This window comes from Ranitomeya imitator, chromosome 8 (assembly GCF_032444005.1).
Source record: "Ranitomeya imitator isolate aRanImi1 chromosome 8, aRanImi1.pri, whole genome shotgun sequence".
Classification (NCBI taxonomy): Eukaryota; Metazoa; Chordata; class Amphibia; order Anura; family Dendrobatidae; genus Ranitomeya; species Ranitomeya imitator.
In genome coordinates this window covers 3,060,441-3,087,883 of record NC_091289.1, presented here as the reverse complement: position 1 = coordinate 3,087,883, position 27,443 = coordinate 3,060,441, and the positions used below count along the sequence as shown (strand labels likewise).

Sequence of the window (27,443 nt, the reverse complement as noted above, 5' to 3'; positions counted from 1 at the left end):
GATGTCACACGCCGCCCCCCGTGATGTCACACGCCGCCCCCCAGTGATGTCACATGCCGCACCCCCGTGATGTCACATGCCGCCCCCGTGATGTCACACGTCGCCCCCCAGTGATGTCACACACCGCCCCCGTGATGTCACACGCCGCCCCCGTGATGTCACACGCCGCCCCCCCTGTGAGGTCACACGCCGCCCCCGTGTGATGTCACACGCCGCCCCCGTGATGTCACATGCCGCCCCCTGTGATGTCACACGCCGCCCCCTGTGATGTCACACGCCGCCCCCCAGTGATGTCACACACCACCCCCGTGATGTCACACCCCGCCCCCGTGATGTCACACCCCGCCCCCCATGATGTCACACACCGCCCTCCCGTGATGTCTTACACGGCCCCCCGAGTGATGTCACACACCGCTCTGCACTCCCTAACCCACTGTGATGTCACACACTGCCCCTGTGATGTCACACACCGCCCCGCGCCCCCTCTCCCACTGTGATGTCACCATAAGGACGCGATGTTCCAGTCTAACAATAGTTTGGAGTTGTGAAAGCAGAACCTGTCGCCCCTGAACTCGTCCTGGCCGCTCCTCCCTGTTTGACACAAATTATCTGATCAAAATCCACTTGTATCCGGAAAACCAAGTGTCACTGGGTCACCACCAGCTGTGTACGATGGCCGCTGACCAGGGAGGCACTGCACGGGGGCCAAATACTGTCCAGAAGCTGAAATATACTGCACGGGGGCCCAAATACTGTCCAGGAGCTCATACATACTGCACAGGGGCCCTTATATACTGCACGGGGGCCCAAATACTGTCCAGGAGAACATATATACTGCACGGGGGCTCATATATACTGCACGGGGCCCAGATACTGTCCAGGAGCTCAAATATACTGCACAGGGGCCCAAATAATGTCAGGGAGCTCAAGTATACTGCACAGGGGCCCTTATATACTGCACGGGGGCCCAAATACTGTCAGGGAGCTCATATATACTGCACAGGGGCCTAAATACTGTCCAGGAGCTCATATATACTGCACAGGGGCCCTTATATACTGCACAGGGGCCCAAATACTGTCCAGGAGCTCATATATACTGCACAGGGGCCCTTATATACTGCACGGGGGCCCAAATACTGTCCAGGAGCTCATATATACTGCACAGGGGCCCTTATATACTGCACGGGGGCCCAAATACTGTCCAGGAGCTCATATATACTGCACAGGGGCCCTTATATACTGCACAGGGGCCTAAATACTGTCCAGGAGTTCATATATACGCACAGGGGCCCTTATATACTGCACGGGGCCCAAATACTGTCATGGAGCTCATATATACTGCACAGGGGCCCTTATATACTGCACAGGGGCCCAAATACTGTCCAGGAGCCCATATATACTGCACATGGGCCCTTATATACTGCACGGGGGCCCAAATACTGTCCAGGAGCTCATATATACTGCACATGGGCCCTTATATACTGCACAGGAGCCCAAATACTGTCCAGGAGCCCATATATACTGCACAGGGGCCCTTATATACTGCACGGGGGCCCAAATACTGTCCAGGAGCCCATATATACTGCACAGGAGCCCATATATACTGCACGGGGGCCCAAATACTGTCCAGGAGCCCATATATACTACACAGGAGCCCAAATACTGTCCAGGAGTTCATATATACTACACAGGAGCCCAAATACTGTCCAGGAGCCCATATATACTGCACAGGGGCCCTTATATACTGCACGGAGGCCCAAATACTGTCCAGGAGCCCATATATACTGCACAGGGGCCCTTATATACTGCACGGGGGCCCAAATACTGTCCAGGAGCCCATATATACTGCACAGGAGCCCAAATACTGTCCAGGAGCCCATATATACTGCACGGGGGCCCAAATACTGTCCAGGAGTCTATGGTGACTTTAATAAACCAGCAGGTGTTTCACTATTCAAGCAAAACAAAGAAGAAAAAGGACCAATAATGGTATGCACAGCCATAGTTTGTACAAAAAAAAGATATTTAGGCCTTTTTTAAATGGTTTTATTCTGTGTTTGTCTTTTTTTGAGGTGTGAATAAAGTATTATTTTTTTTGTACTATCTATGGGTGTGCATACCGTTATTGGTCTAGTCTTTTTACTTCTTTATTGTTTAACAGACCAGGATTTGCACCCTGTCTTATCATTGACACAGGGGTGCACCCCTTATCTGCATATTTATAGGTGTTTCACTATTCAAGAGTTCCTGTGTCTGACCTGAAGAAGGAGCTAAGCGTGTCAACCCCTCACGATATATATTTGTAGCCAGTAGATAGAAAAATATTTACATTTGAGAGTCCTCAGTGGTTGGCGTTGGCACTTTTCATGGCAAACTGAAAAGATGTTGACAAGCCGCAGCTTTAGAGGCTACTCAGGTCTCTTCATCAGGCTGAAAATAACACAAAATCTGAAGAATCACATATTTATACACAACAGGGCACAGGACTAATGCCATAGATAAGACAAGCGAGTGAAGCAGAACGATCATTATAGGAGAGGGATAAAAAGTTATGTCCATAAGTATTGGAACAGTTCATAGATAAGGAGGATGCAAGTTTTATTGTCCTCTGAATGTGATGCCCCCCAAAAGGTCTGAGGAGCAAATCCCTTAATTGATGTAAAAAGACATAAATCCATGTGACACATTCATTCCTGTCCTGAGTGTGTTGCAGGTTGTCATGAGCGTATATTCCCATATTCTTCGGTCTCTTTGAGATTTGAAGTTACCTTTTTATACAAGTAATTTCATGTCCATAATGCTGTGATCGGGGATACAGAAATGTTTGGCCACAGGTAGATCCATTATTTTTTCTCTAATTGTGTGGCGATGAGAGTTCATCCTTGTCCTCAGTTTCTGCCCTGTCTCCCCCACATACAGACCCCCAGTTGGACATTTAGTACAAATAATTAGGTACACCACATTAGAAGTGACGCAGCTGAAAGTCCCTGGGATCTTGTAGTCCTGATGTGAATTGTGATCTTTATCTTGTCCGTGGTCATTATAAATGGACAGGTTTTACATTTTTTCTGGTTACAAGGAAAGGTTCCTGTAGCTGTTGGAGAGGACAGGGAGCTTCTGACAATGATGCTTCTTAGATTTGGGGGCTGCCTAAAACACAGTAGTGGGGGGGTCTGGGGAAATGGATTGTAAGCGGCATCTTTTTGTAGTAAAGGTTGTAATTTCCGTGCAGCTCCCCTTAGCACCTCCAGATTTGGATTGTAGGTAACCACTAGAGGCAGCCGGTTATTTTCTTCTTTAGCTTTGTAATGTAGCAGGTGATTCCTTGATATTCTGGTGGTTCTTGTGATCTGATTTTCAATTGTTCTTGGATGGTAGTCCTGATTCAAAAAGGTCTTTCCGAGGCGACCAAGGTGTTCATCCCTGTCCATGGGTTGGAACATATACGATTGTATCTGATGGCTTGGCTGTAGATAATGGAGTTTTTTATGTGTTTTGGATGGAAACTGTCCCATTTAAGGTATGTTGGACGGTCGATTGGCTTCTGATACAGGGATGTCTCTATTTAATTGTTCTGAAGCTTAATGATGGTGTCCAAAAAGTTAATTTCAGTGCAGGAGTAGTTGAGTGTCAAGTTGATGGTGGGATGAAATTGATTAAACTGTTCATGGAACGTCTTTAGCTGCGGCTCAGACTCCGTCCAGATGATTAAAATATCATCAATGTAGCGGCGATAGACCTGAGGTCTGATGGGACAGGAGGACAAAAATTCTCTTTCAAGCTTGGCCATGAAAATATTTGCCTACTGTGGGGCCATTTTACTTCCCATTGCTGTGCCAGTCTCCTGTAGATAGATCTTACCAAATTCAAAGTAATTGTGGGTGAGGATGAATTTTATAAGTTTCACCACAGAATCCGCATCAGTCCCTGTGTTTTCCAGGAAGACTTTGCAGGCATGTAATCCATCCTGGTGTGGGATATTGGAGTACAGAGATTCCACATCCATGGTGGCCAGGATGGTTCCTTCTGGTAGAGGACCTGTTGCTGTAGGTCAGTTGTGCCCTGATTGAAGCTGGTGTAAGAATATCCTCTACCCATCTACCCTGCTCAGTAAGGTGCCCACACATGAAACTGTTCCAATATTTACGGCCAACTGTTTCTCCCTCTCCCATAATGATAGTTCTGCTTCACTCACTTGTCTTGTCCATTGCATTATTCATGTGTCCTGTTGTGTATAAGATGCGAATCTTCAGATTTTGTATTAGACTAGCCTGATGAAGAGACGGAGGAGCCTCGAAAGCTGCGACTTCTTACCATCTTTTCAGTTTTTTGTTTGTGCATTTACTTGTGTTTCTTCCTGAGGAAGAGGCCTAAGAAGTCTCGAGAGCTGCTGCGTCACATTTATTTTTGTTAGCCATGAAAATGGCTATCTTGTTTTTCCCACTGCCTAAAACGGTACCAAACACTTTTCTATTTTGCATTTAGCCCAGAGAGTTCTCCTTTGGTCTCATCTGACCAGGGCCCCATCTTCCACATGCCCGCTGTGTCACCTACATGGCTTTTTGCAAACTGCAAATGGGATTTCTTTTGATTTAAAAAAAAATGTTTTTCTTCCTTTCACTGTTCAATAAAGTCCAGATTTGTGGATTATATGACTAAGCCCACGTTCGCACTTTCAGTATTTGGTCAGTATTTTACATCAGCTTTTGTAAGCCAAAATCTGGAGTGGGTGATAAAGCAGAGGCGGTGGCGTGTTTCTGTTATACTTGTCCTCGGTTTGTTCCTCTCCAGGTTTTGACTTACGAATAAGTGACGTAAAATACTGAGCAAATTCTGAACGTTCCTTCCACTTGTCCGATGGACAGATGCTCCCACCTTAGCAGTGCACCTCAGCCGCTCCTTCCGGGATCTCCACAGTGACCCTCGGCCTCTCGGCTGCTTCTCTCATCAGTGCTCTCCTTGCTTGGGATGTCAGGTTGGGTGGACGGCCATGTCTTGGGAGGTTTGCACTTGTGCCATCCTCCTTCCATTCATGGATGATGGACTGATTAGTGCTCCGTGAGATGTTCAGTGCTTGGGCTATTTTCTATAACCCAATTCTGCTTTCCTCTTCTCCGCCACTTTATCCCTGACCTGTCTGGTGGGCTCCCTGGTTTTCAAGATGTTGTTTGATCCCTAATGTTCTCATACAAACCTCTGAGGCCTTCACAGAACAGCTGTAGAGGAAATCACACCCAGAGGACGTAATGTACTAATTATGTGACTTCTGAGGGCGAATGGTCACTCATAACTTTATTCAGGTTGATCAGACTACAAGGGGGTGAATACAAATGCACAATGTCACAATTCTCAGATTCATAATTGTAAATTGTGCTAATTAGAAAAATGCTTGTGACTGTGTTGCATCACAGAAAATCCCAATAAAATACATTTACGTTTGTGGGAGTAACATGAAAACATGTGTTCACGGGGTATGAAGACTTCGATACTGCCCAGAAGCTCATATGCCAAAAAGAAACTGTGTCTGTTCCCATAATTCACAGATCAATGCGATGTTCACTAATTTCAGATATTTCCAGAAAGTCCAACTTAAATGTCAGCAAATCACAAGAGGTGACGAAAATCCCAAGAGGCGCCGGGGTTATCAGCGTTCCCGGTATCGGCCAGTGGTCCTGGCAGTCTGCCCCCACAACAACCTGCCGCTGATGTCGCAACCTACAGTCAGGTGAAAGGAGCCAGAATAACAACTCTGGGGGCTGAAAACAAGGAGAGTATGGGCAACAAGGAGAGTATGGGCAACAAGGAGAGTATGGGCAACAAGGAGAGTATGGGCAACAAGGAGAGTATGGACGGTGCAGGCACAGGAGAATCAGTCAGATAAAAAGTCTATTGTCCCCTGGTATCAGCCACTCGGACGGTGCGGGCACAGGAGAATCAGTCAGATAAAAAGTCTATTGTCCCCTGGTATCAGCCACTCGGACGGTGCGGGCACAGGAGAATCAGTCATAACTACAGTCTATTGTCCCCTGTTATCAGCCACTCTTCTGATACATCAGTCAGCCAGAACATAACAGGGGCTCATGTCCTTGATAGCTCAATAAGACTGACTGGCCCTTTAAGAAGATTCTGCACAGTTTTGCTTTTTGAAGTTTTATTATTCAGATTTTATATGTTGAGTTTTATGGAGAAAAGAATTGTAAGCACTGGGGGGGGTCCAGGCTGTGCCAGAGGCTCAGCAGCATCGGTCGGGGGCTCAGGGGCCCCAGCACCTGTTCCATGAGAAAGCAGAGGGTTATGTCAGGGTGTCCCGGGGTTATACTGGGTGTTACTGGTCAGACATTTATAACCAGAAATCCTGTGCAGACCTGACACTTCTCACAGCTGAAGGTTTGTTACAGTGTATCAAAGGAGCAGGACAAATCCCTCGTGTTGTGATACTTTGTTACAATGTATCAGCGGAGGCCCCTGTGCTCACAGCCATTGTCTAGACTGGATACAACTGTGACAAACCCTCAGCCCTGAGAAGTATCATCAGTCAGGACTGGTTTCACAGCATCTGAATGTCAGGAAAAAAGGTTCCATGTCATTGCCAGCAAGCAGAGATCTTGAAGGTTATCCTCTGACGGGATCCAAGGGGCTGGGACCAGGCAGAGCGGCTTCTGGGTGCCCACCCAGCACAGGGGATGTAGCAGTGTCCCCCTAACTACGCTCCTGGTTACGTGGGTGCCGCCATGACACCATTCCATAAACCAGGGGTAACACAGCGTTCACTATGGAGCGCAGCCATGTGTCATACGACACCTCCAGGACCATCCTCGGACCCCCAGAACGCTGTGACCTAGTGTAACCCAGTCCTGCCTGTAGCTGGGGGGGTTGGATCTGCGCTCCCTGAGCTCCGCACTGACCCCATTCTGTATTTATAGGGAGGCATGGCTGCCAGGGACGCCCTCCGCAGTGACGCAGGCCTGGGTGCACGACCCGCAGCCTTCATGCTGATACATGGAGCCTTGGTTTTCCACTGCCAAAATAGGGAACACAGCCGGCATATTCCGAGAGACCCCGCAGCCACCCCAGCTCCACGGCCGCCATGCCCTAACAGGCAGAGGAATCCCGCCACCACTGGGGTCTGATCCTTACAGACCACCATAGACATAACGCAGTGATGAACACCGCGGGGGCGGAGAGCAGCGCCCGTCACTCACAGGAAGTCCAATGTGCGCAGAGGAATGAGCTCCTACAGTACACAACTGCACAAAGTCACCCGAGCAAAGTCTGTGCAGACACTGAACAAGCAGGGAATGCTGGGAGATTTCACCTCTGAACTCTGCAGAAAACAGAATACAGCTTAGTCCTGTATCGAAACTGTAAAATAGTCATCATAGCGGTAACACAATCTGAGGCATCTGGACGCCATGTTCTTCCCACATAGGGACTTTCAGCCAAGTAACGACAAATCAGTCAGGAAAAATGATATCTGCATGCACAGACTAATTATATCATCTCCCGCCCCTCTCACCTTGTCAAACGCAAATAGTGTCCCCCACCCTACTGACCCCCACCCGAATCACGAGCTCCAGAGGCCGACACCGGTGTGACAGTTCTCATATGTGCAAATACAGAGCAACCTTCACCGCATCTACCCTGCATGTAACACCCCGCACCCCAAACACAACACCCCCAGGCATCAACACTGGTAGACAGCGGCCATATACAGGGAACACACAGAGCGTACCTCTAGAAGCTGTGCAGTCACATAACTGACCCAGAGTTACATCCTGTATTATCCTCCAGAGCTGCACTCACTATTCTGCTGGTGCAGTCACTGTGTACATACATTACATTACTGATCCTGTATTATACTCCAGAGCTGCGCTCACTATTCTGCTGGTGCAGTCACTGTGTACATACATTACATTACTGATCCTGAGTTACATCCTGTATTATACTCCAGAGCTGCACTCACTATTCTGCTGGTGCAGTCACTGTGTACATACATTACTGATCCTGAGTTACATCCTGTATTATACTCCAGAGCTGCACTCACTATTCTGCTGGTGCAGTCACTGTGTACATACATTACATTACTGATCCTGAGTTACATCCTGTATTATACCCCAGAGCTGCACTCACTATTCTGCTGGTGCAGTCACTGTGTACATACATTACTGATCCTGAGTTACATCCTGTATTATACCCCAGAGCTGCACTCACTATTCTGCTGGTGCAGTCACTGTGTACATACATTACTGATCCTGAGTTACATCCTGTATTATACTCCAGAGCTGCACTCACTATTCTGCTGGTGCAGTCACTGTGTACATACATTACATTACTGATCCTGTATTATACTCCAGAGCTGCGCTCACTATTCTGCTGGTGCAGTCACTGTGTACATACATTACATTACTGATCCTGAGTTACATCCTGTATTATACTCCAGAGCTGCGCTCACTATTCTGCTGGTGCAGTCACTGTGTACATACATTACATTACTGATCCTGAGTTACATCCTGTATTATACCCCAGAGCTGCACTCACTATTCTGCTGGTGCAGTCACTGTGTACATACATTACTGATCCTGAGTTACATCCTGTATTATACCCCAGAGCTGCACTCACTATTCTGCTGGTGCAGTCACTGTGTACATACATTACATTACTGATCCTGAGTTACATCCTGTATTAATACTCCAGAGCTGCACTCACTATTCTGCTGGTGCAGTCACTGTGTACATACATTACTGATCCTGAGTTACATCCTGTATTATACTCCAGAGCTGCACTCACTATTCTGCTGGTGCAGTCACTGTGTACATACATTACATTACTGATCCTGTATTATACTCCAGAGCTGCGCTCACTATTCTGCTGGTGCAGTCACTGTGTACATACATTACATTACTGATCCTGAGTTACATCCTGTATTATACTCCAGAGCTGCACTCACTATTCTGCTGGTGCAGTCACTGTGTACATACATTACTGATCCTGAGTTACATCCTGTATTATACCCCAGAGCTGCACTCACTATTCTGCTGGTGCAGTCACTGTGTACATACATTACATTACTGATCCTGAGTTACATCCTGTATTAATACTCCAGAGCTGCACTCACTATTCTGCTGGTGCAGTCACTGTGTACATACATTACTGATCCTGAGTTACATCCTGTATTATACTCCAGAGCTGCACTCACTATTCTGCTGGTGCAGTCACTGTGTACATACATTACATTACTGATCCTGTGTTACATCCTGTATTATACTCCAGAGCTGCACTCACTATTCTGCTGGTGCAGTCACTGTGTACATACATTACATTACTGATCCTGAGTTAAATCCTGTATTATACCCCAGAGCTGCACTCATTATTCTGCTGGTGCAGTCACTGTGTACATACATTACTGATCCCCAGAGCTGCACTCACTATTCTGCTGGTGCAGTCACTGTGTACATACATTACATTACTGATCCTGAGTTACACCCTGTATTATACCCCAGAGCTGCACTCACTATTCTGCTGGTGCAGTCACTGTGTACATACATTACATTACTGATCCTGAGTTACATCCTGTATTAATACTCCAGAGCTGCACTCACTATTCTGCTGGTGCAGTCACTGTGTACATACATTACATTACTGATCCTGAGTTACACCCTGTATTATACCCCAGAGCTGCACTCACTATTCTGCTGGTGCAGTCACTGTGTACATACATTACATTACTGATCCTGAGTTACACCCTGTATTATACCCCAGAGCTGCACTCACTATTCTGCTGGTGCAGTCACTGTGTACATACATTACATTACTGATCCTGAGTTACATCCTGTATTATGCTCCAGAGCTGCACTCACTATTCTGCTGGTGCAGTCACTGTGTACATACATTACATTACTGATCCTGAATTACATCCTGTATTATACTCCAGAGCTGCACTCACTATTCTGCTGGTGCAGTCACTGTGTACATACATTACATCACTGATCCTGAGTTACATCCTGTATTATACCCCAGAGCTGCACTCACTATTCTGCTGGTGCAGTCACTGTGTACATACATTACATTACTGATCCTGAGTTACACCCTGTATTATACCCCAGAGCTGCACTCACTATTCTGCTGGTTCAGTCACTGTGTACATACATACATTCTCTGACCGATCCTTCACTGTATGTTTCGCTGGTTCCTCCTCCTCTCACCTTCCCCTTACTGTTGGGGTTCCTCAAGGATCAGTCCTAGGCCCCCTCCTCTTCTCTTTGTATACTGCCCCTATTGGACAAACAATCAGTAGATTTGGCTTCCAGTACCATCTCTATGCTGACGACACCCAACTATACACTTCTTCTCCTGATCTCACGCCTGCCTTCTTAGTAAACACCAGTGAGTGTCTTACCGCTGTCTCTAGCATCATGTCATCCCTCTATCTGAAACTGAACCTGTCAAAAACTGAACTCCTCGTGTTTTCTCCCTCTACTAACCTACCTTTGCCTGACATTGCCATCTCCGTTTGCGGTTCCACCATTACTCCAAAGCAACATGCCCGCTGCCTTGGGGTCATCCTTGATTCTGACCTTTCATTCACCCCCCACATCCGATCACTGGCTCGCTCTTCTTACCTGCATCTCAAAAACATTTCTAGAATTCGCCCTTTTCTTACTTTCGACTCTGCAAAAACTCTTACTGTTTCACTTATTCATTCTCGTCTGGACTATTGTAACTCTCTACTAATCGGCCTCCCTCTTACCAAACTCTCCCCGCTCCAATCTGTCCTGAATGCTGCTGCCAGGATCATATTCCTCACCAACCGTTACACCGATGCCTCTACCTTGTGCCAGTCATTACACTGGTTACCCATCCACTCAAGAATCCAGTACAAAACTACTACCCTCATCCACAAAGCACTCCATGGCTCAGCACCACCCTACATCTCCTCTCTGGTCTCAGTCTACCACCCTACCCGTGCCCTCCGCTCCGCTGATGACCTCAGGTTAGCATCCTCAATAATCAGAACCTCCCACTCCCGTCTCCAAGACTTTACACGTGCTGCGCCGATTCTTTGGAATGCACTACCTAGGATAATACGATTAATCCCCAATCCCCACAGTTTTAAGCGTGCCCTAAAAACTCATTTGTTCAGACTGGCCTACCGCCTCAATGCATTAACCTAACGATCCCTGTGTGGCCTATATTAAAAAAAAAAAAAAATTAATTAACTGGTTCATGCAGCTTTACATGAACACCCAAGCCTTACACTACACTATGGCTGGTCCGAATAACTATAGCAATTGTTACCATCCACCTCTCGTGTCTCCCCTTTTCCTCATAGTTTGTAAGCTTACGAGCAGGGCCCTCACTCCTCTTGGTATCTGTTTTGAACTGTATTTCTGTTATGCTGTAATGTCTATTGTATGTACAAGTCCCCTCTATAATTTGTAAAGCGCTGCGGAATATGTTGGCGCTATATAAATAAAAATTATTATATTATTATTATTACTGATCCTGAGTTACACCCTGTATTATACCCCAGAGCTGCACTCACTATTCTGCTGGTGCAGTCACTGTGTACATACATTACATTACTGATCCTGAGTTACATCCTGTATTATACTCCAGAGCTGCACTCACTATTCTGCTGGTGCAGTCACTGTGTACATACATTACATTACTGATCCGGAGTTACATCCTGTATTATACTCCAGAGCTGCACTCACTATTCTGCTGATGCAGTCACTGTGTACATACATTACATTACTGATCCTGAGTTACATCCTGTATTATACCCCAGAGCTGCACTCATTATTGTGCTGGTGCAGTCACTGTGTACATACATTACTGATCCCCAGAGCTGCACTCACTATTCTGCTGGTGCAGTCACTGTGTACATACATTACTGATCCTGAGTTATATCCTGTATTATACCCCAGAGCTGCACTCACTATTCTGCTGCTGCAGTCACTGTGTACATACATTACATTACTGATCCTGAGTTAAATCCTGTATTATACCCCAGAGCTGCACTCACTATTCTGCTGCTGCAGTCACTGTGTACATACATTACATTACTGATCCTGTATTATACTCCAGAGCTGCACTCAGATTTTAGCTCTGAAGCTGCAGAATAGGGTCAGCAGTCTCGGTTTAGCTCATGCACTGATCTGGGTGATCTGCTTCCTGGGCACAGTTTTGTCTTTCCTCCAGATGTTTTGGGGGTGGCTGATGGAGGTGTGGGGTCCCGTGTGTAGATCTCAGGAAGGATTACGTGCAGGTATTAGGATCTAGTGGGTCCTTTCTTATTTTGCAGACAGAAGGGATTGTCACAGTCGCTGTGGGAAGGAGAACAATGTCTTCTGTAAATCAGTTTCTGGGTTGTTCCCCCCACGGCTCCACTGATTACTGTTTTTAGTGGATGTGTGAGGACTCGTGTGCAGCTGCAGATCCCCCCTATCCAGGTATAACAACAAATCCCGCATCAGAAGCTTATTACAGCCAACAGAAAAATCCCAATACTAGATTATAATTTTCTGCACCTTCTTATGAATGCTGATAAAATGAAGGAGAGCTGCAGTGTAAAGCATGGAGAAACAGCAGCAAACAATGCAGCTCACACCGGGGTTAACCTTTATGTGAATTCCACTGCAGATCTAATTAAAGTAACACAAAGGGTCACAATGGAAAACTACTTTAACGAGCTGATAAGATGCCTCCCGCCCCATTGCACAAGGAGTGTTCATAACTATAGACGCCACAGCAGCAGCACTCCACCGCCATCACATGACAATCATGACATGGGGACCACCAATACTGACGCAGCAGCGCTCTGCCATCACATGACAATCGTGACAAGGGGACCACCAATACTGACGCAGCAGCGCTCCACCACCATCACATGACAATCGTGACAAGGGGACCACCAATACTGACGCAGCAGCGCTCTGCCATCACATGACAATCGTGACATGGGGACCACCAATACTGACGTAGCAGCACTCCACCGCCATCACATGACAATCGTGACATGGGGACCACCAATACTGACGCAGCAGCGCTCCACCGCCATCACATGACAATCATGACATGGGGACCACCAATACTGACGCAGCAGCGCTCCACCACCATCAAATGACAATCGTGACATGGGGACCACCAATACTGACGCAGCAGCACTCCACCGCCATCACATGACAATCGTGACATGGGGACCACCAATACTGACTCAGCAGAACTCTGCCATCACATGACAATCGTGACATGGGGACCACCAATACTGACGCAGCAGCACTCCACCGCCATCACATGACAATCGTGACATGGGGACCACCAATACTGACGCAGCAGCGCTCTGCCATCACATGACAATCATGACATGGGGACCACCAATACTGACGCAGCAGCGCTCCACCGCCATCACATGACAATCGTGACAAGGGGACCACCAATACTGACGCAGCAGCGCTCTGCCATCACATGACAATCGTGACATGGGGACCACCAATACTGACGCAGCAGCACTCCACCGCCATCACATGACAATCGTGACATGGGGACCACCAATACTGACGCAGCAGCGCTCCACCGCCATCACATGACAATCGTGACAAGGGGACCACCAATACTGACGCAGCAGCGCTCTGCCATCACATGACAATCGTGACATGGGGACCACCAATACTGACGCAGCAGCACTCCACCGCCATCACATGACAATCGTGACATGGGGACCACCAATACTGATGCAGCAGCGCTCTGCCATCACATAACAATCGTGACATGGGGACCACCAATACTGACACAGCAGCACTCCACTGCCATCACATGACAATCGTGACATGGGGACCACCAATACTGACGCAGCAGCACTCCACCGCCATCACATGACAATCGTGACATGGGGACCACCAATACTGACTCAGCAGAACTCTGCCATCACATGACAATCATGACATGGGGACCACCAATACTGATGCAGCAGCGCTCCACCACCATCACATGACAATCATGACATGGGGACCACCAATACTGACTCAGCAGCGCTCCACCACCATCACATGACAATCGTGACATGGGGACCACCAATACTGACGCAGCAGCGCTCTGCCATCACATAACAATCGTGACATGGGGACCACCAATACTGACGCAGCAGCGCTCTGCCATCACATAACAATCGTGACATGGGGACCACCAATACTGACTCAGCAGAACTCTGCCATCACATGACAATCATGACATGGGGACCACCAATACTGATGCAGCAGCGCTCCACCACCATCACATGACAATCGTGACATGGGGACCACCAATACTGACGCAGCAGCGCTCTGCCATCACATCACAATCATGACATGGGGACTATCAATTCTGACTCAGCAGAGCTCTGCCATCACATGACAATCATGACATGGGGACCACCAATACTGACTCAGCAGAACTCTGCCATCACATGACAATCATGACATGGGGACCACCAATACTGATGCAGCAGTGCTCTGCTGTCACATGACAATCGTGACATGGGGACTATCAATTCTGACACAGCAGAGCTCTGCCGTCACATGATAATCGTGACATGGGGACCATCAATACTGACGCAGCAGCGCTCTGCCATCACATAACAATCGTGACATGGGGACCACCAATACTGACTCAGCAGAACTCTGCCATCACATCACAATCATGACATGGGGACCACCAATACTGATGCAGCAGCGCTCTGCTGTCACATGATAATCGTGACATGGGGACTATCAATACTGACGCAGCAGAGCTCGGCCGTCACATGACAATCGTGACATGGGGACTATCAATACTGACGCAGCAGAGCTCAGCTGCCGTCACATGACAAATGTGACATGGGGGCTACCAATACTGATGCAACAGCACTCCGCTGCCGTCACATGACTTATGTGACATGGGGACCATCAATACTGACGCAGCAGCGCTCCACCACTGTCACATGACTTACGTGGTATGGGGGCCACCAACACTGATGCAGTAGAGCTCAGCCACCATCACATGACATGGGGACCACCAATACTGACGCTACAGGGCTCTGCCGCCATCACCTGATAACTGGGACATGGGGACCACCAATACTGACGCAGCAGCGCTCCGCCGCCATCACATGACAAATGTGACATGGGGGCTACCAATACTGATGCAACAGCACTCCGCTGCCGTCACATGACTTATGTGACATGGAGACTACTAATACTGATGCAGCAGCGCTCTGCCTCTGTCACATGATAAACGTGGTATGGGGGCCACCAACACTGATGCAGTAGAGCTCAGCCACCATCACATGACATGGGGACCACCAATACTGACGCTACAGGGCTCTGCCGCCATCACCTGATAACTGGGACATGGGGACCACCAATACTGACGCAGCAGCGCTCCGCCGCCATCACATGACAATCGTGACATGGGGACCACCAATACTGAAGCAGCAGCGCTCCACCACCATCAAATGACAATCGTGACATGGGGGACCACCAATACTGAAGCAGCAGCGCTCCGCTGCCGTCACATGACTTATGTGACATGGAGACCACCAATACCGATACAGCAGAGCTCCGCCACCGTCACATGATGAACGTGGTATTGGGACCGCCAACACTGACGCAGCAGAGCTCAGCCACTGTCACAAGACTAACATAACATAGGGACCACCTATACTGACGCTACAGGGCTCTGTCGCCATCACATGACCAACGTGACATGGGGACTACCAATACTGATGCAGCAGCGCTCCACTGCCATCACATGACTTACGTGACATGGAGACTATCAACACTGACGCAGCAGAGCTCAGCCACCGTCACATGACTAACATGACATGGGGACCACCAACACTGACGCTACAGGGCTCTGTTGCCATCACATGACCAACGTGACATGGGGAGAACCAATACTGATGCAGCAGCGCAGCACCGCCATCACATGACTTACGTGACATGGAGACTATCAACACTGACGCTACAGGGCTCTGTCGCCATCACATGACTTACGTGACATGGAGACTATCAACACTGACGCAGCAGAACTCAGCCACCGTCACATGACTAACATGACATGGGGACCACCAACACTGACGCTACAGGGCTCTGTCGCCATCACATAACTAACGTGACATGGGGACCACCAACACTGACGCTACAGGGCTCTGTCGCCATCACATGACTAACGTGACATGGGGAGTACCAATACTGATGCAGCAGCGCTCCACTGCCATCACATGACTAACATGACATGGGGACCACCAACACTGACGCAGCAGAACTCAGCCACCGTCACATGACTAACATGACATGGGGACCACCAACACTGACGCTACAGGGCTCTGTCGCCATCACATAACTAACGTGACATGGGGAGTACCAATACTGATGCAGCAGAACTCAGCCACCGTCACATGACTAACATGACATGGGGACCACCAACACTGACGCTACAGGGCTCTGTCGCCATGACATAACTAACGTGACATGGGGAGAACCAATACTGACGCAGCAGCGCAGCACCGCCCCTTCCATATCATGTCAGTCTTCCACACCTGCCATCACAGGACACTGATGCAGCAGTGCTGGATCGGTTGCAGGGAGTCCTGGGCGCATCTTGACCCATGAGCCGGAATATCTTCTAATTCGGAGCCCAAATCCTCTGCACAGCTCCATGCGAAGTGGCTGGTATGGAGACACCACTAGAGGGAGCTCTCTGTGTACTGATTATACATGGACCTCAATGATAAATCTGTCTTCAGTGAGTGCCCCCTGGTGGTGGCTGCAGGCACTGCACTGGTTTATCACTTCTGCTGTAGATAATTCCTGTCGACCAGAGTCTGCTGGTACAGGAGCCGTGAGGCGGAGTGTTTCGGTTGCCGGGGGCGATGGACTAGAGGACAATTCTGTGGTGTAAATTATTGTGAATCAGTTGGCCCCTCCTAGGCCACACCCCATTACTAAACCACACCCGCTTTTCAAAAAGATGCTAGAAATGGTATAAAAATGCCAAAAACGACAAAATGTTGTGTAACAATGTGCCAATTTCTAACCTGAGTTTTCTGGTCAGGTAGTGGCAGAAAATGTGAATGCACGCTATTGTTCCCTGTTATCAGCCATTTCCTGAAGAACAAGTGTAAGGTGAGGATGTGGCGGTAAGAAGTAGGAGAGCAGCCATATTGGATTCCTGCAATGAAGCCCCCTCAAGAGAACGGGTAGGTAAACCAAATACAGATGGCGGCCCCTGGCCCCGCACTCGTCCGCGCTGCGCACAATATTTGCATTAATACTGAAGCACTTGTGGAATGTGAGGAGGATGAAGGCGCGGATACGGCCGGGGGCTGTCACAGCGCATGTACACACTGCGTCCCTCACTGCGGTTTACAAAAGAAGACCCCCCCATGTCAGTGACCCGGACACGTGGCAGGATGTGGCTCTCCCTGAGGTAAAAAGTCAGCGCGCTCCGTAACCTGCCCCCTCAGGAGGTAACGGCAACAGCCAGCCCGGTGGGGGGCAGCCATCAGCAGAAACGACAAGGAATAAGACGAAGAAACGCCAACAGGCAGGAGAAGCCAATGTGTCGGGTCTCCCCATACATTAGCGGCCACGACAGCTGAGGGGACAGCTGGCAGGATCCCGGCGCAAAGCCGTCACCGTCCGACACCAAATCCTCACATTCACCCCGTCAGTGGTGGGAGCGGCCGCACCTTCTGCCTGACTGTAAAGACCTTTAGTGCCTCGCGTAAAAGCTCCTCCTGTCTAGTCCCAGCCTTGTTGCCATTTATGAACGCCATGCGATGATCATATCCATCGGCGAAATCACGTCTCAGCCATTCTGCCATCTTACTGCTTCTCCTCTAGGTGACTGACATCACCTGAAGAGTCCGCCAGCACCCAGCAAGACCGCCAGCACCCAGCAAGACCGCCAGCACCCAACGAGACCGCCAGCACCTGACGAGACCGCCAGCAAGACTGCCAGCACCCAGCAAGACCGCCAGCACTTGACGAGACCGCCAGCACCCAGCAAGACCGCCAGCACCCAACGAGACCACCAGCACCTGATGAGACCGCCAGCAAGACCGCCAGCACCCAGCAAGACCGCCAGCACCCGACGAGAACGCCAGCACCCGACGAGAACGCCAGCACCCGACGAGACCGCCAGCACCCGACGAGAACGCCAGCACCCGACGAGAACGCCAGCACCCGACGAGAACGCCAGCACCCGACGAGAACGCCAGCACCCGACGAGAACGCCAGCACCCCACGAGAACGCCAGCACCCCACGAGAACGCCAGCACCCCACGAGAACGCCAGCACCCACGAGAACGCCAGCACCCCACGAGAACGCCAGCACCCACGAGAACGCCAGCACCCACGAGAACGCCAGCACCCCACGAGAACGCCAGCACCCCACGAGAACGCCAGCACCCCATGAGAACGCCAGCACCTGATGAGTCCGCAAGCACCCGACGAGTCCGCCAGCACATGACGAGTCCGCCAGCACATGACGAGTCCGCGGCTGTAAAATTCGGGAACAAAGTTGATTCCACTGCAGGACGCGGATTACAATTCTCCTTGTGGCTTCATTTCATCCCCATTGGGCAGTGTCGGACTGGGGCAACAAGGGCGCACCAGTAACGCTGACTTTGGGGGTCACTGCTCAGCTTGATGCAAATATTATCTTTCTGTCTTTCACAAATTTACTTCTATATAATAATAAGCGAGGTGGGTTGTTGCATGATGAGATCCTGCTGTTCTCTGTACACAGTGAATGATTGTATATGGCTGACTACTCACTGCTCGTGTTGGGGGTAAGAGGCTTATTCTTGCATAGGAGCCCACCGGAGGATTCTCATGTTATCCTGTAGGCCTGTCTGACCCGGCCGTTAGGTCATGTTCACACTGCAGGTCCAGCCCCAAAAACTCCTGAAAGATTCTTCTTAATGGATGTAAAAAAAAAAACACAACATGCCCTAAAAGGGCTTAAAACAGAACTGCAGCAGTTTTATTTCAGCACTGGAGTGCTGCCACTAATCTACAGTCCCTGACCCGCACCGCCATCTTGGGACTGCAGCCCCGGACTGACCAGAAGTCTGAGGTGACGTCCACAAGCTCTCAGTGTAAGTCTGTGGACGCCTCGCTCTGGTCCAGCGTCGCCATCTTGTCACTGCAGGTCCGGACTGACCAGAAGTCTGAGGTGACGTCCACAAGCTCTCAGTGTAAGTCTGTGGACGCCTCGCTCTGGTCCAGCGCCGCCATTTTGTGACTGCAGGCCCGGACTGACCAGAAGTCTGAGGTGACGTCCACAAGCTCTCAGTGTAAGTCTGTGGACGCCTCGCTCTGGTCCCACGCCACCATCTTGTGACTGCAAGTCCGGACTTACCAGAAGTCTGAGGTGACAGTCACAAGCTCTCGATGTAAGTCTATGGGCACCTCGCTCTGGTCCAGCGCCGCCATTTTGTGACTGCAGGCCCGGACTGACCAGAAGTCTGAGGTGACGATCACAAGCTCTCAGTGTAAGTCTGTGGACGCCTCGCTCTGGTCCCACGCCACCATCTTGTGACTGCAGGTCCGGACTTACCAGAAGTCTGAGGTGACAGTCACAAGCTCTCGATGTAAGTCTATGGGCACCTTGCTCTGGTCCAGCGCCGCCATTTTGTTACTGCAGGCCCGGACTGACCAGAAGTCTGAGGTGACGTCCACAAGCTCTCAGTGTAAGTCTGTGGACGCCTCGCTCTGGTCCCACGCCACCATCTTGTGACTGCAGGTCCGGACTTACCAGAAGTCTGAGGTGACAGTCACAAGCTCTCGGTGTAAGTCTATGGGTGCCTCGCTCTGGTCCAGCGCCGCCATCTTGTGACGGTCACAAGCTCTTGGTGTAAGTCTACGGGCACCTCGCTTTGGTCCAGCACCGCCATCTTGTGACTGCAGCTCCGGACTGACTAGAAGTCTAAGGTACTAGATTAGACAGGGAACGTAGATTAGTAGAACCACTCCAGCGCTGCAATAAAAAGAATACCTGATGGAGTGGTGCTTAACACAAGTGCTAAAAACACAGAAAACATCCCAGAAAAATTTTAAATAGCTTCAGGACAAAAAATTCCCACATCTCTACAACCTGAATGCGCCAAATTTAATGCTTGTTTAAAAATGATTGTTCTCAGCAGCAGATCGTCCTGTGTAATCTGTGCTGCAGATTGATATTCTAAGTGCACAGAATGACAGTATTAATGATCGTTCAGTGCACATGAAAGGGCGACCTGTCTAAATAGGTCATCTTACGCGGAGAGCATGGTCCTACGCGGAGCTGATCCGCACGCTCCCTTCTGATGCTGGATTTTACCCTTTGTAATTCTAAACTATTGTCTCTGTGCATTGATGGAGGTCACAGCACTGGGTGGGCTGAGCTGTGCAATCTCTTTATCTGTTCTCTCTGAAAACTATCGGTGTGGCTGTTTCAAGATGCACAGTTAAGGAGGCACTTGAAGAAAAATAGGCCGCATGGCCGAGTCACCAGAAGAAAGCCATTACTGCACAAATGCTACAAAGTATCTCGCCTATAATACGCAAAACAGCACAGAGACAAATCTCAAAACTTCTGGAACAAGGTGATTTGGATTGATGAGACCAAAACTGAACTTTTTGGCCACAACCATAAACGTTACATTTGGGGAGAGGTCAACAAGGCCTATGATGAAAGGAACACCATTCCTACTGTAAAGCTTGGAGGTGGCTCGCTGATGTTTTGTGGATGTGTAACCTACAAAGGCACTGGAAACTTGGTCAAAGTTGAAGGAAAGATGAATGCAGCACGTTATCAGCAAATATTCGAGGAAAATTTGCACTCATCAGCCCGGAATCTGCGCAAAGGGACGTACTTGGATGTTCCAACATGACAATGATCCAAAACACAAAGCCAAGTCGACCTGTCATTGGCTGCAGCAGAACAAAGTGAAGGTTCTGGAGTGGCCATCTCAGTCTCCTGACCTCAATATCATTGAGCCACTCTGGGGAGATCTTAAGCGCGCAGTTCATGCTAGACAGCCCAGGAGTTTACAGGAACTGGAGAGTTTTTGCCAAGAAGAGTGGGCAGCTTTACATCTGAGAAAATAAAGACCCTCATCCACAATGACCACAAAAGACTTCAGGCTGTCATTGATGTTAGAGGTGGAAATACACGGTATTAAGAAATGGGGGATGTGAACTTTTAATCAGTGTTATTTGGATGTTTTGGGATGTCGCTATGATATAAAAAGAGAAGACACAGTAGTCTGACAATAAATGGCTTCACCCAACCACTCTTCATGAGTGGAGAAAAAGTTTTGGTGTTATCATTCGTATTCTCTGAAAAAAGGCCAAGAAATCAAAAATTCTGTGGGGGTGTGTAAACTTTTGCGCACAACTGTATCTATATTTGGATTCTGTAGGTGATGGTTGTCTATATAGGGGCACTATTGATAAAGGCCAATGCTCACATCACCACAGTCACAAGGATGAAGCAAACACGCTGCTGCTTCTGGATGACGCTTGTTGTTACTTCGGTGAATGGGAAGATTAATGTGTAACCCGCTGCAAATGTAACGCAGCCGCCGCTGTGGATGATGCAATTGTGTGCTCGCAGGTATCAGCCAAAACAATCTGACTATGAACAGTTCAAGGTAAATAGTAAGGAACCGTTACGGGAGCAGTCAGCATGTGTGAGGGAGACGTATACACAGGAGGGTCGGCGCGGGCTTACTGGATCTGTCGCCGTACAGCACATCCTGGACATGTCGGGCAGTGTGCTGCTGACAACAAGGATTCGGCAGGTGATGGCTGACAACTCTACATGGGCCGAGAGTCGGGATCGTGCACTCGCTCGCTGACAGTCTAAAGAGGCTAACAGAACGGAGATTCCTGGAAGCGGCAAAGTTTGCGGGGAAACGGTGATGGCTTCAGGGGAGTCGCTCCCCAGGTATAAAGCTGCTCGGTATGTACAGATGAGGTGGCCATAAACATTCCTCGCAGGAACCTGCACACGAGAGGGATGGGGAGTAAGTACTGGCATCACTTGGACGTTGCGCTTTATTCCTCCCTATTTTCAAGCTCTCTGTGGCTCATGGCTTTAGCTACTACCTGTGATGATACACGTTGTGGCTTTATTTCCTGCATTAGACAGATCTCAATAAAATAAGACAAAATTACATATTTTTTGGAATTCTTTTTCATTATTTTTTAGTAACCTTATAGGAACAAAAAAAAGGAGCTTCATTGCCCTCTAGAATACACGGACATAGAAATACACTGTTATGTACAGCTGTATCTCTATGTACCAGCATCATCTGCCTGAGGGATCAGAGTCTGCGCTGAAGTATAGAACATCCTCCCAGTGATGTCAGTGTAGCCGGTGGCTCGTAGACTCATCTACTGCCAGCAATGATGGAGGTTTGATTCTCACAGAACAAGACCAGAATCCTTTATTTAATGTAATTGCAGAGCTTTCTGCTCTGCCCCCGAGGAAGAGGAGCTACAGAGAGATAAAAAGGAGAGAAAAGGAAAGCGGAAGCCGGGACAAGATCCTTCCATAGCGAGACTGAGCCCTCCAATGGGGACGTTGCTGCAGAATGCAGGGCGGTGGGAGCTCTATGTAGGTCACCGCCATACGTTACACAGCTCCACTCAGTAATTCTTACATCATACAGCAGACTTACGATCATTTTCTGGGATGTATCACCCCGTCCCCCCCACTCTGTGCAATATTCACTTACACCCGCACAACAACTAAACTCTTTATCTGACTGAGCTCTGCGCCTGGCATCAGATCTGAAGTTGCAGAAACCGTATCCACAAGAAAAGTGATGTCTTCTGCATTAAAGGGCAAAAGCCAAGCAGAGAAAGGTGGCAGCCTGAAAATCAGAAGTCACAAGAAAGAACATAAAATGACCAACGGTACGTGCACAGTGCAGGAAGAACTGGACAGCGCAGGACGCATAGCTGCACAGGAGGAAAGAGCAGTGTGAACGACGCAGGGCAGGCGGTGCAGCACGGGATGCACAGGGCAGAGCACTCAGCGCGGCAGCACGGGATGCACAGGGCACAGCACTCAGCGCAGCGGCACAGGATGCACAGGGCAGAGCACTCAGCGCGGCAGCACGGGATGCACAGGGCAGAGCACTCAGCACGGCAGCAGAGGATGCACAGGGCAGAGCATTCAGAGCGGCAGCACAGGATGCACAGGGCAGAGCACTCAGCATGGTGGCACAGGATGCACAGGGCAGAGCATTCAGCGTGGTGGCACAGGATGCACAGGGCAGAGCACTCAGCGTGGCGGCACGGGATGCACAGGGTAGAGCACTCAGCGTGGCGGCACAGGATGCACAGGGCAGAGCACTCAGCTGGTGGCACGGGATGCAAAGGGCAGAGCACTCAGCGTGGTGGCACGGGATGCAAAGGGCAGAGCACTCAACGTGGTGGCACAGGATGCACAGGACAGAGCACTCAGCGCAGCGGCACAGGATGCACAGGGCAGAGCACTCAGCGCGGCGGCACGGGATGCACAGGGCAGAGCACTCAGCGTGGCGGCACGGGATGCACAGGGCAGAGCACTCAGCGTGGCGGCACAGGATGCACAGGGCAGAGCACTCAGCTGGTGGCACGGGATGCAAAGGGCAGAGCACTCAGCGTGGTGGCACGGGATGCAAAGGGCAGAGCACTCAACGTGGTGGCACAGGATGCACAGGACAGAGCACTCAGCGCGGCGGCACAGGATGCACAGGGCAGAGCACTCAGCGCGGCGGCACAGGATGCACAGGGCAGAGCACTCAGCGCGGCGGCACGGGATGCACAGGGCAGAGCACTCAGCGTGGCGGCACGTGATGCACAGGGCAGAGCACTCAGCGTGGCGGCACAGGATGCACAGGGCAGAGCACTCAGCTGGTGGCACGGGATGCAAAGGGCAGAGCACTCAGCGTGGTGGCACGGGATGCAAAGGGCAGAGCACTCAACGTGGTGGCACGGGATGCACAGGACAGAGCACTCAGCGCGGCGGCACAGGATGCACAGGGCAGAGCACTCAGCGCGGCGGCACAGGATGCACAGGGCAGAGCACTCAGCGTGGCGGCACGGGATGCACAGGGCAGAGCACTCAGCGCGGCGGCACAGGATGCACAGGGCAGAGCACTCAGCGCGGCGGCACAGGATGCACAGGGCAGAGCACTCAGCGTGGCGGCACGGGATGCACAGGGCAGAGCACTCAGCGCGGCGGCACAGGATGCACAGGGCAGAGCACTCAGCGCGGCAGCACAGGATGCACAGGGCAGAGCACTCAGCGCGGCAGCACAGGATGCACAGGGCAGAGCACTCAGCGCGGCAGCACGGGATGCACAGGGCAGAGCACTCAGCACGGCAGCAGAGGATGCACAGGGCAGAGCATTCAGAGCGGCAGCACAGGATGCACAGGGCAGAGCACTCAGCATGGTGGCACAGGATGCACAGGGCAGAGCATTCAGCGTGGTGGCACAGGATGCACAGGGCAGAGCACTCAGCGTGGCGGCACGGGATGCACAGGGTAGAGCACTCAGCGTGGCGGCACAGGATGCACAGGGCAGAGCACTCAGCTGGTGGCACGGGATGCAAAGGGCAGAGCACTCAGCGTGGTGGCACGGGATGCAAAGGGCAGAGCACTCAACGTGGTGGCACAGGATGCACAGGACAGAGCACTCAGCGCGGCGGCACAGGATGCACAGGGCAGAGCACTCAGCGCGGCGGCACGGGATGCACAGGGCAGAGCACTCAGCGTGGCGGCACGGGATGCACAGGGCAGAGCACTCAGCGCGGCGGCACAGGATGCACAGGGCAGAGCATTCAGCGTGGTGGCACAGGATGCACAGGGCAGAGCACTCAGCGTGGCGGCACGGGATGCACAGGGTAGAGCACTCAGCGTGGCGGCACAGGATGCACAGGGCAGAGCACTCAGCTGGTGGCACGGGATGCAAAGGGCAGAGCACTCAGCGTGGTGGCACGGGATGCAAAGGGCAGAGCACTCAACGTGGTGGCACAGGATGCACAGGACAGAGCACTCAGCGCGGCGGCACAGGATGCACAGGGCAGAGCACTCAGCGCGGCGGCACGGGATGCACAGGGCAGAGCACTCAGCGTGGCGGCACGGGATGCACAGGGCAGAGCACTCAGCGTGGCGGCACAGGATGCACAGGGCAGAGCACTCAGCTGGTGGCACGGGATGCAAAGGGCAGAGCACTCAGCGTGGTGGCACGGGATGCAAAGGGCAGAGCACTCAACGTGGTGGCACAGGATGCACAGGACAGAGCACTCAGCGCGGCGGCACAGGATGCACAGGGCAGAGCACTCAGCGCGGCGGCACGGGATGCACAGGGCAGAGCACTCAGCGCGGCGGCACAGGATGCACAGGGCAGAGCACTCAGCGTGGCGGCACGGGATGCACAGGGCAGAGCACTCAGCGCGGCAGCACAGGATGCACAGGGCAGAGCACTCAGCGCGGCAGCACAGGATGCACAGGGCAGAGCACTCAGCGCGGCAGCACGGGATGCACAGGGCAGAGCACTCAGCACGGCAGCAGAGGATGCACAGGGCAGAGCATTCAGAGCGGCAGCACAGGATGCACAGGGCAGAGCACTCAGCATGGTGGCACAGGATGCACAGGGCAGAGCATTCAGCGTGGTGGCACAGGATGCACAGGGCAGAGCACTCAGCGTGGCGGCACGGGATGCACAGGGTAGAGCACTCAGCGTGGCGGCACAGGATGCACAGGGCAGAGCACTCAGCTGGTGGCACGGGATGCAAAGGGCAGAGCACTCAGCGTGGTGGCACGGGATGCAAAGGGCAGAGCACTCAACGTGGTGGCACAGGATGCACAGGACAGAGCACTCAGCGCGGCGGCACAGGATGCACAGGGCAGAGCACTCAGCGCGGCGGCACGGGATGCACAGGGCAGAGCACTCAGCGTGGCGGCACGGGATGCACAGGGCAGAGCACTCAGCGTGGCGGCACAGGATGCACAGGGCAGAGCACTCAGCTGGTGGCACGGGATGCAAAGGGCAGAGCACTCAGCGTGGTGGCACGGGATGCAAAGGGCAGAGCACTCAACGTGGTGGCACAGGATGCACAGGACAGAGCACTCAGCGCGGCGGCACAGGATGCACAGGGCAGAGCATTCAGCGTGGCGGCACAGGATGCACAGGGCAGAGCACTCAGCGTGGCGGCACGGGATGCACAGGGTAGAGCACTCAGCGTGGCGGCACAGGATGCACAGGGCAGAGCACTCAGCGTGGCGGCACGGGATGCACAGGGCAGAGCACTCAGCTGGTGGCACGGGATGCAAAGGGCAGAGCACTCAGCGTGGTGGCACGGGATGCAAAGGGCAGAGCACTCAACGTGGTGGCACAGGATGCACAGGACAGAGCACTCAGCGCGGCGGCACAGGATGCACAGGGCAGAGCACTCAGCGTGGCGGCACAGGATGCACAGGGCAGAGCACTCAGCGTGGCGGCACGGGTTGCACTGTACAAGACGCATAGCAGCCATTTCTCGCCAAATTCAACAAATATTGGGTTTAGCATGTGAGACTCAGACATTTATTTGATGTTCATAAAGGAGCCAACAGTAATAACTAAAGCCCAGGTTGAAAGGCCCCCTGGGGCCGTTATAGTACACTCTGGACACTTAACCACTGAGCCGGCAGCTGCTAATCTCTGGAGCCTGCTGTGAGGTATGAGAACATTACATTAATATATATTAAATACATAGAAAATACATAGAAACCCCCAACACGGGATTAAGCACTCAGTTCTGTGCACAGAATGGCTGATAACAGAGAGCAGTTAATCACACTGATTACAGATGACCGTTATTGGTCCTAAAAGACTGACAGTAAGTGGGGTATAGGAGACCCCCCAAACTTATAAAACAAGGGTGACGACTAAAGATCACATGCTGGGGGAAACCACTGCTGAGGAATGCTTCCATTACCCTTTCCACAACCCTGACATCCATCCTCCATTATCAGCTGAACACCCCCAACATAAGTGTTGTGCCCTCCATTATCAGCTGAACACCCCCAACATAAGTGTTGTGCCCTCCATTATCAGCTGAACACCCCCAACATAAGTGATGTGCCCTCCATTATCAGCTGAACACCCCCAACACCAGTGCCGTGCCCTCCATTATCGGTGCTGTGCCCACATTATCAGTGCTGTAACCCCCATTATCAGTGATGTGCCCTCCATTATCAGTGATGTGCCCTCCATTATCAGTGCAGTGCCCCCCATTATCAGTTATGTGCCCTCCATTATCAGCTGAACACCCAAACATCAGTGATGTGCCCTCCATTATCAGCTGATCACCCCCAACATCAGTGATGTGCCCTCCATTATCAGTTGAACACCCAAACATCAGTGATGTGCCCTCCATTATCAGCTGTTCATCCCC

The 27,443-nt window shown here is 51.0% G+C and overlaps 1 protein-coding gene across 1 annotated transcript in view; it reads right to left on the bottom strand.

The window, feature by feature from the left end:
- Positions 1–27,443, bottom strand: part of SLC38A3 (solute carrier family 38 member 3) — a 90,130-nt gene that overhangs the window by 59,122 nt on the left and 3,565 nt on the right. The window lies entirely within an intron of this gene.